The 10,985-nt window shown below is 35.2% G+C and overlaps 1 pseudogene; it reads right to left on the bottom strand.

Annotated features, from left to right (window-relative positions):
• Window positions 1-3,516: 3,516 nt before the first annotated feature.
• Window positions 3,517-7,769, bottom strand: LOC129463744 (hepatocyte nuclear factor 4-gamma-like; annotated as a pseudogene).
• Window positions 7,770-10,985: the final 3,216 nt, after the last annotated feature.

Raw genomic sequence — 10,985 nt, 5'->3', positions numbered from 1 at the left:
ACTGTTAACCCACCAAATTTTCACAAAAATAATTTTCATATGAATATAGATATATCTTGACATATTTTTAACTACAATTGAATTAGGTAGAATACAACACACATTTTCAAAATTACTATATGTGTGGCTCTATCTATAACATTTAAAATGAAGTGATTTTATGAATTTTTTACTTATTCAATGGGCAATTTAATAAGTTTCAAGGATTCTAATGTCTCCTATTTATAAATATTACATTAAAATTCTGTTCAGTAAGCTTAGCTCTCCACACTATTATTTAAGACTATATGTTAATTATTTGATTAATAATATGATATAGATAATAAATTAGATTAAATTATCAATATACTCATCCTTTGGTAATCTTCATATACTATGTTAGTGTTCCAGAATACAATCTGTAATAGTTTAAACTGGAAAAGGTAGCCTCCAAGAAAATATAGGTTAAAATATTATGTCCTTAAAATATCACGCCACACTGCAGATCATTGACTTGACTCCTTTATCATTTAGTAATTTCCCTCTGCATCCCTCATAATTTTTTTTGTTCTGAGGTTTACTCTATCTGAAATTAATATAGCAATTTTAGACTTGTATTATCATTACCATGGTATATCATGGTATACCAATACAACAGCACAAAAAATTGTAGGTATGTCTTCAACAAAATAGGTAAAGAATATATATGTAGAATATTTTAGAATCATAAAATAAACCAAAAAGCATCTAAATAGATATTAATTCTTATGTTTATAGATAAAAATATTAACTATAAGAAGAAAATTATTATTTTTAATTTTTTTCTGTTTTTATTTACAAAGTTCAGTGAAGCAATATGGCATCACAATTTAGAAATACCTTAATCTCACTATTATTTAACATTTAAAAATCTAATTTTTGATATTCAACAACAAAATTATAAAAATAATTTTACATTTATAAAATGAATCATTATTTCACAACATGTTATTCATTCATATTACCTGAAAACAGTTGTATGCTACATAAAAGGAATAAATTTCCTTATCAATATTTTGAAAATATGTCAAAAAATTAGTTCTTTTTTGTCCAGCATTTTTGACAGTTCAGTATACAAAATATTATATTACAAATTTCCTAATTATAGTTATTGAAGCCAAATCATTACTAAAAATTTCTAAAACATAGCTGTATGCTAAACATATATGGATAAATTAGAGGTTTCATTAAAAATCAACTTTATGTTTTGTATTTTAAAGTTATTTGCTATGTTCTGAATGTTTGTGTTTTTTTAAATTTCATATGTTGAAATCTATTCCTCGGGGTGATGCTATTAGGAGGTCTTTGGAAGGTGATTAGGGGCCTTTGGGAAGTGATTAAGTCATGAGGATTAGTGTCTTCATAATAGACACCCCAGCAAAGCTGCCTTGTTTCTTGCATGTATCAGGGCAAAGCTAGAAAATGGCAGGTATGAGTTGGAGATCAAATTTGCCAATTCCTCTAATTCCTTGATCTTGGACTTCCCAGCTTTGACAACAATAAGAAATAAATTTTGGTTGTTCATAAGCTTCCTAAGTTATGGTATTTTGTTATAGCAGTCTGCATGGAACAAGACGACATTTTTTATATCTTCTAAGAGAAAGCCCGGCAAACTTAACAAAAACCTGCAAAAGGATATTTGTATGCATATAAATAAAAAAAATTATTATTCGTGAAGCAGACTACAGTAAGTTTTCAAAAAATAAGATTTAACCCCCATCAAACAATGATATCTTTTATGGTTTCACAAGGGTAGCAGGTCTTAGAGAAATTTTACTGGTTTCATTAAACCAATTATAGCTTTTAAGTAACCATTTTTCTATGTTGAGTTTAATTTTACCTCAGCAGCCAATAAGTTAACATTAATATAATCTTTTTACTTGTAGGGTAAGTGGGATTTATGACATCATAATCTTAGTACTGCTTAAAGACCTTGAGAAAGATTATTTAATTCAATCTTTTACAACTTGGAATAGTTTTTCTAAAATATATCATTGATATTAATAATTACACAGCCAGTTTTCCCTCTTATCAAGCAGAGAGGAACCACTGACTCATGAGGTAGCCCATGATTAATTTGTTTTAAAATAAGCTCTAGCTTGGAGATGGTATCAAGTAGTTTTAAGGCTTCAATGAAGTATATTCCTCAGTCTGGAATTAGACAATGGTACATCCCTCAGCTGCTGGATTTCAAAAAGTCTTCTAAGTCAATTATTTGAATCTGTTTTTGTTTTCATCAAATCTACTTGGTGAATATTTTATTTTCTTTAATTTTTTTTAGAAGAAACTCTAGTTAAAACTACAAAAGTTGTTTCTTATTAAAACTGCAACAATTTTGCACTCATTGCTTACATGTAAATATATTATAGGCAACATGATAGATAATATCCAATAACCACTCAATTGCATATATTTAAAAAACACACTGTAAGAAGTTTGCATTTTTTATTCCACAAAAAAAATTTATAATCAGTAAAGTCAACCGGACCTAGATTTACATTTATGAACTTCGGTTATGTTCTTAAACCCTCAATTTCAGTTTATTTTATTTATAAAAGAGAGATAATACTCTCTCTCCTAAAGTGTTGTGGTAAGGACTAAATAAGGCACATTGGTGGTAGATAGCTAATTTGTCCCCAGGATCAGCTTTCTTGGAGTGTCATGGCTTTGGCTGACACAGAAATTGCACCTATAGATGATTCTCCTGGCCACCCTGAGACCCAGCTGCAGGCATGTGCTGATTTCTAGTCAATGGAGAATTATTTCTAGATTGTTTCAGGAGAAAGAAATAAATGTCTGTCTAATTGGAGTCAATCTTTTAGGAGTTTCTTTGTTACTGTTTAGCCTGTATCTTAACTAACATGTCTTAGCTTAACATAAATCTTCAAAGACAGTCACATTTCAAAAAATATACATTCTTTCTTGGAATGGCTTTTTATAATTTCCTAAACTTAGGATAGGCATATTTAACTGCAGACCAAAGAGATGCTTCTTTGCCACAGAGCACCCATAGGAGATTCTTCAAAAAGGTATACCTTATTCTACAGCAATTGCTTTATTTTTCTAATCAACAAGTTCGTAATTTATTTAAAAAAAAAACCTTCAGTTTATATTAAACTGAGATTTCTGATCCACTATTTGAGGTTTAAAAAGTACATTTTGTTCTGCATCACATCACAATAAAGCAATTACTTACGCATTTCAATCAATATTAAGGAAACAAATCAAAGATGTTATTAGGCTTAACAGATTCAGGCAGAATGCAAGGGCAGATGGAACAAATACACTATATAAACATATTCAAACTCAAATATACATTGGTTTCATGTGAAAGTTTCACACAGTAGCGACAACAAACAGAATGAACATAGGATACTGTCTTATAACAGTTCGATGAAGAAGCCTTGGATCGGAGTTTGCCAAAAGTATTATCTTGAGATGTTTCAAGACAAACAGCTTTTCACATTTATGCAGTGCTATTCAGAAATAAACACATTTTCACAATTGTTTTTGTTTGAAGAAAGGCTGGTGAAATGACTGAAGCTTGATTTGTAGCTGTTCTGTAATCTTCTTGTGCAGAGCCTTGTGGTGGGGAAGGGAGTGGAGTTTCAGGAGTTCAAATGTGGTCTGTATCAGAACCAGTATGTACATGGGACCTAAAAGTACAGTTTGCCCAGTTAATGGATCTTGAGATAAATGTGGATGTATTGGATGATGGAGATGACTACTATTATTGGAAGCCCCATTTAACATTTCCTGAAGTAGGTGGCTACTTTAAGTCATCGGCAAAATTTTTTAAACGAACTGTATTTGCTCAATCATTTGCCAAATGATGCGCAGCAATGTGGGCAGCAGCAGAAACAACTCTCCAAACCTCCCCCAGGGAGCCACACGCGTGTGGATCGTTGATGGAGTTCTCCAAACCCATCAGCCCTTGGAATTGCATGTTCTTAATGTTTATTGGATCTATGTAGCCCATTTAAGTGTAGTCCTTTCACATCTGGGCCAAAAAATACAATTGCCTTTTGGCTTTCTTGAAATGGTTGAACCAGCTCATCTAGAACCCGACTGATTACACAGCTAATCTCAAATTCACAGCTGTTGCAATGAATAATATAGTTGTTTCCCAAAAGCAAAATATCTTTATACATCGTGGATCTCTTTATAGCTCCAGGCAGTTAAGTGTTCCCCTGCATGAGATCTCAACAGTGCCACCTTATCATCCAATGGTAACTGACAGAAGGCAGGAATATATTTAGCCCATTCCACCAAGACTAAGAGCAGCTGTTTCAGAAATTCATAGATATCACCAACACTTTCATTTTTTTTTTTTTTTAAACATGTATATCAGTACTTGCCCCAAAGCTTGAGACTGAGGTCTGGCAAGACAGAACTTCAGCTTGTGCCGGTGTGTTAATGGAGGGGATATTGCTGCCATCACATGCGCTTCTTCTGGTGCTTGTTCTATTGCATTCATTATGCACAACTTCTTTTTTCATTCATGCTCTAAAACACTTTCTTAATCGACAGTATCTACATTGATTCTTTTTGGCCTTGTCAACAAAACATTGCCGACGGAACCTGCAGGAATAAACATGACTCTTGCATATGCTGCATCTGAAGAAGCCCTTGCACCCACCACAGCTCGATGCCCCACAGTGTTTTCCTGTTGCCTCGACCCGCATACAGCACAAAGACAGATGAGACTGTTGTCTGGGTATTCATATTTGTCCTTTCTGGGGCAGAAGTACTTGCGCAGAGCCACTCCCGGAGCTCTGGAGCTGCAGTCACTGCCCTGCAGCGGCCTCATCTCCCTGCAGCAGGTCCCTTCCGTCCACCTCAACCGCGGCATCTGGCACCACAATATTGAGAATTATTTTTCAATTGATTTACAGATTTAATATAATTCCAGTTCCAGTAGAAATCCAAGTGAGTTATCCTGTGCATATTGACAAACTGGTTCAAATGTTTACATGAAAAGACAGGAGCCCCAGAATAATCCACAATAAACCAAAAAAAAAAAAAAAAAAAAAAAGCAAAGCTGTAGAACTGACACTACCTGATTTCTAGAATTACTGTAAATCTATTGTATTCGAGATACTATGGTTTTGATGCAAGGAATAGACACATAGATTAATGGAAGCAAGCCCTTAACTAGAATCACACAAATGTAGTGAACTGATCATTGGCAAAGGAGCAAGGGCAATCCAATGGAGAAATGAATGTCATTTTACCAAATGGTCAGGAAAAATCAGACATCACCTGCCAAAAAGTAAACCTAGGGATAGATGAAAGATCTCATACCTTTCAGAAACAATAGTCCAAAGTACATCATAGAACTAATTGTAAAACACAACACTATAAAACTCCCAGAAGAAAACTTAGGCAAAAAATATGTGATTTTTGTTTAGCTGATGTGATGTTAAATACAAAACTGAAGTCACAGTCTATGAAAGAAAAAGAGATGATGTGAAGTTGAAGTTGAAATATTCTGCTCTGTGATTGACACTGTAATGACAATTAAGAGGCTAGTCACACCCTGGTAGAAAAAAATTGCAAACACATATAAAGGATTTGTATAAAAATATACAAAATGCTTTTATAACTCAATAATAAAAATAAATAATCCAATTGAGAAATAGACAAAACATCTAATCAGACACTTCACAAATTAATATATACAGATGGCAAACAAGTATATGAAACTACTACACATCATGTGCCATGATGGAATTGCATATTAAAACTGCAATAATAAGATAGCACTACATATCTATTATGATGGCTGTAACCCAAAAATCTGATAATACCAAATTCTGGGAATAAATCAAAGCAATAGGAAATCTCTTTCATTACTGATAAGAATGCAAATGATACAGTCATCTTGGAAGACAATTTGGCAGTTTCTTACAAAGCTAAATATAGTCTTACCATAAGATCCTATAATTGTGCTCATAGATATTAGACAAATTAACTTCAAAACTTACGTTCAGACAAAACCTGCACATAAATGCTTATAGAAGCTTTATTCATAATCCCAAAAAACTGCAAGTAACTAAAGTCTACAATAGGTGAACAAATAATCAGACTCCAGAATATCTATTCAATGAAATGTCATTCAGTGATTGAAATAAGTAATTTACGTTTCCTTTCTATTTTTTATGGCTTGATAAATATAAAGGAAATGAAAATGTACATTGCTAAGTGTATTAGTCTGTTTTCACACTGCTGATAAAGACACAACCAAGACTGGGTAATTTATAAAGAAAAAAAGGTTTAATGGACTCCACAGTTCCACGTGGCTGAGGAAGGCACACAATCATGGCAGAAGGCAAAAGGCATATCTTATGTGGCAGCAAGATACGAGAGAATGAGAGACCCAAGCAAAAGGGGAAACCCCGTAGAAAACATCAGATCTCATAAGACTTATCACTACTATGAGAACAGTACGTGAGAAACCACCCCCATGATGCAATTATCTCCCACTGAGTCCCTCCCACAACACGTGAGATTTATGAGAGCTACCATTCAAGATGAGATTTGGGTAGGGACATAGCCAAACCATATCATTTTGCCCCTGACTCCTCCCAAATCTCATGTCCTCACATTTTGAAATCAATCATGCCTTCCTAACAGTCCCCCAAAGTCTTAATTCATTTCACCATAAACTCAAAAGTCCACAATCCAAAGTCTCATCTGAGACAAGGCAATTCCATTCCACCTACAACCCTGTGAAATCAAAAACAAGTTAGTTACTTCCAAGATACAATGAGGTACTGGCATTGGTTGGATAAATACACCCATTCCAAATAGGAGAAATTGGTCAAAATGAAGGGACTAAAAGCCCCATGCACGTCTGAAATTCAATGGGGCAGTAAAATGTTAATGCACCAAAATAATCTCCTTTGACTCTGTGTGTCACATCCAGGCAAGATGTGGGTTCCCATGGTCTTGGGCAGCTCTGCCTCTGTGGCTTTGCAGGCTGCCCTCCTGGCTCCTTTCAGGCTTGCATTGTCTGTGGCTTTTCCAGGCACACAGTGCAAGTTATAGGTGGATTTACCATTCTGGGGTCTGGAAGATGGGGGCCTTCTTCTCACAGCTCCACTAGGCAGTGCCCCAGTGGGGACTCTGTGTGGGGGCTTCAACCTTACATTTCCCTTCAGCACTGCCCTAGCAGAGGTTCTCCATGATAGTCCTGTCCCTGCAGCAAAATTTTGCCTGGACATCCAGGCTTTTCCATACATCTTCTGAAATCTAGATGGAGGTTCCCAAAACTCAGTTCTTGACTGCTGTGCATAGAAGCTACTAAGGCTTGAGGATTGCACCCTCTGAAGCCATGGTCCAAGCTGTACCTTACCTCTTTTAGCCATGGCTGAAGCAGCTGGGATACAGAGCACCAAGCAGCCACTCTACAGAGCAGCGGGGCTCTGGGCCCAGCCCATGAAGCCATTTTTTTTCTCCTAGGCCTCCAGGCCTGTCATGGGAGGAGCTGCCAGAAAAGTCTTTGACACACCCTGCAGACATTTTCCCCATTGTATTGGTGATTAACATTTGGCTCCTTGTTGCTTGTGCAAATTTCTGCAGCCAGCTTGAATTTCTCCTTAGAAAATGGTTTTTTTCTTTTCTATTGTATTGTCAGGCTGAAAATTTTCTAAACTTTTGTGCTCCATTTCCCTTTTAAAACTGAATGTTTTTAGCAACACCCAACTCACCTCTTCAATGCTTTGCTGGTTAGACATTTCTTCCATCATATGCCCGAAATCATCTCCTTCAAGTTCAAAGTTTCACAAATCTCTGAGGCAGGGGCAAAATGCTGCCATTCTCTTTGCTAAAACATAGCAAGAGTCAACTTTACTTCAATCTGCAACAAGTTCCTCATCTCCATCTGAAATCACCTCAGCCTGGACTTCATTGTCCATATCATTATCAGCATTTTGGTCAAAGCAATTTCATAAGTCTCTAGGAAGTTCCAAACTTTTCCACATTATCCTGTTATCTTCAGATCCCTCCAAACTCTTCCTACCTCTGCCTGTTACCCAGTTCCAAAGTCACTTTCACATTTTTGGGTATCTTTACAGTAGCACCCCACTCCTGATACCAATTTACTGTATTACTGTATGTTTTCACACTGATGATAATGATATACGTGAAACTGGGTAATTTATAAAAGACGTTTAATGGACACACAGTTCCACGTGGCTGGGGAGGCCTCACAATCATGGTGGAAGGTGAAAGTCACATCTTACCTGGCAGCAGACAAGTGAGAATGAGAGAGCCAAGCAAAGGGCGAAATCTCTTATAAAAACATCAGATCTCATGAGACTTCTTTACGGCCACGAGAAGAGTATGGGGGAAACCATCACCAAGATTTAATTATCTCCCACTGGGTCTCTCCCACAACATGTGGGAATTATGGGAGCTACAATTCAAGATGAGATTTGGATGGGGACACAGTCAAACCATATCACTAAGGGATAGAAGCTAGTCTGAAAATCTTGCATACTTTTTTATTTCAATTACATGATATTGTGGAAAAAGCAAATTTATATACAGGTAAAAGATTGGTAGTTATCAGGGATTATGAGGATGAGAGTAGGATTGATTAAGAGGTATAAGGATTTTTAAGGCAGTAAAAATAGTGTATATGGTCCTATAATTGTGGATACCTGGCACTGTGTATTTGACAATAGCCCTAAAACTTTACATCACAGAAAATAAACAATAATGTGTGCAAATTTTAAAAAATCATTTAGGAGACCTAGAGATCCAAAGAAGGAATGCAGACTGTAACAACAGAATCTAACTGTATTGCAAATGTATGAAAAAACCTTAGTGATGGAGTGGGAGAAAAAGCTGCTGACCTAAGTAACTTGAAAATGAGTGAGACCTATAAGATAAAATACAAAAGGAACTGCACATAAACACTGTACTATAGTTGATAAAATTGTTTCCTATGGGAGTGTGGGTAAACAATTCTGAAATATATTATATATATATAATATATATCAGTATGAAATACTTAAAATATGTATGGAATTGAAAACAATAAATGGATGTGACAGATGATGGGAAGCTTGTTTCTTACCAATGGTGTGGAAATTTACAGCTTAGCACGACAAGAAATTTAAAATGATCCATGTGGCAATATATTAAAGTTGAAGACATAAAAAAATTATGTTAATATAGATACATATGTCTACATGTAGAAATGTTTATAGACATGAGTATATACATGTGTTAGCTTATACACAGATGTGTATAAGCTATTTTCTTGCTGTGATAGCTGAGAATGAATAAAAGAAATCAGCAGAAGTGGCTCTTAGTTCTTGGTTTTGACTAACATTCTTCATTAAAAGGAACCAGTGCTGCTTGGCAAAATTGCTGATTCTGGGCCCAGGGCAGGATTTATACAAGATGAGCCTGGACTGAATGGAAAGCCAAAGAAAATGTGCATAATCAAATGTGTAATGGGTGAGGAGAATAAAACATCAAATCTTTAAAAATTTTCAGAGGTTGATTAACCACTGAAAGCAAATATGATTGCTTTCAGCCCTGTACACTTCCTAATGATTAAAACACACACACAATCAAACACAAAAGCAAAAGCAAGTGTGTGCTTACTATAAATAGAAAGTAAATTAATTTCCAAGTAATGGAGAACAATTGAATTTGAAAATGTGACGCCTGGTCATTTTTGTAATAATTCTGTAATAAACGTATTTCTGGAGCACTCGCTAATCTATTTAATCCATATTATGGAGAAAGAATAAATAATCATGGACACACTATTTTTGATCTTATGAAGCAATGAACAAATGCATGCAAAGGCCATTACTAATGATACCACCTAAACCGTAGGCACTTTACTAAAACTACAGCAATCACATCTCCTATTTAAGTTTATAGTATTCTAGCTGCAAATAAGTGAAAAGCCTCTAAATGATATAAGCCCAAAAGTCTCTATCATTACAGACATAATTAAATGTTAAAAAGGCACGAGAATAGATGAAATTTTTTCATCTTCAATCATTCAAACTAAAGGAGAAGATTCCTTATTTCATAAATATCCTCATCCAGTTAACTGGTGTAATGCTGTGAAATGTAAGTACAGAAGACCCCTTCAGCACGTTTTTGCTTTCCTCAGTTTCAGTCACCCACAGTCAAATATGGTGTGAAAATATTAAATGGAAAATTCCAGAAGTAAACTGTATAAGTTTTAAATTGGGCACCATTCTGAGTAGCGTGATGAAATCTCATACCCTGGGATGTGAATCCTTCCTTTGTCCAATGCATCCATGGTATATATGCTACTTGCCCATGAGTCACTTAGCCATCTCGATTATCAGATCAACTGTGGCAGTATCACAGTGCTTGCATTCAAGTAGTTCCATTTCACTTCACAATAGCTCCAAAGTGCGAGAACAATGATGCCAGAAATTTGGCTATGCCAAAGAGAGGCCATAAGGTGCTTAAAGTACATAAAGTTGAAAGTGAAAGTTCTCAACTTAATAAAAAAAGAAAAAAGGTTGTACTTTTTGCTAAGATGTAGGGTAAAAATAAATATTCTATTTGTAAAATTGAGAAGGAGGAAAAAATTATGTTGGTTTTGCTGTCACACCTCAAACTGCAAAAGTTACAGCCACAATGTGTGACAAGTGCTTAGTTAAGAAGGAAAAGGCAGTAAATTTGGGAATGGAAGATATGAACAGAAAAGTGTTCTGATTGATGGCAATCAGGTTCTTTACCATCTGTGGTTTCATGCATCCAATGGGGGTCTTAGAACATTTATTTCAAGGACAAGAGCTATTCTAAGGAACAAAGATCTGATAGAAGATAAAACGTTATTCTATAAAACGGAAATTTCTCTCATGAATTACCTAAAACTAAAAGCCCCAAACACAATGCTATTAATTTTATGATGGGTTTGCTCGCTGGGGGTAATTAACTGGTATTAAATATGTATTTTA

This window comes from Symphalangus syndactylus, chromosome 15 (genome assembly GCF_028878055.3).
Source record: "Symphalangus syndactylus isolate Jambi chromosome 15, NHGRI_mSymSyn1-v2.1_pri, whole genome shotgun sequence".
NCBI classification, from domain to species: domain Eukaryota; kingdom Metazoa; phylum Chordata; class Mammalia; order Primates; family Hylobatidae; genus Symphalangus; species Symphalangus syndactylus.
This window is presented reverse-complemented; position numbering and strand designations above follow the sequence as displayed.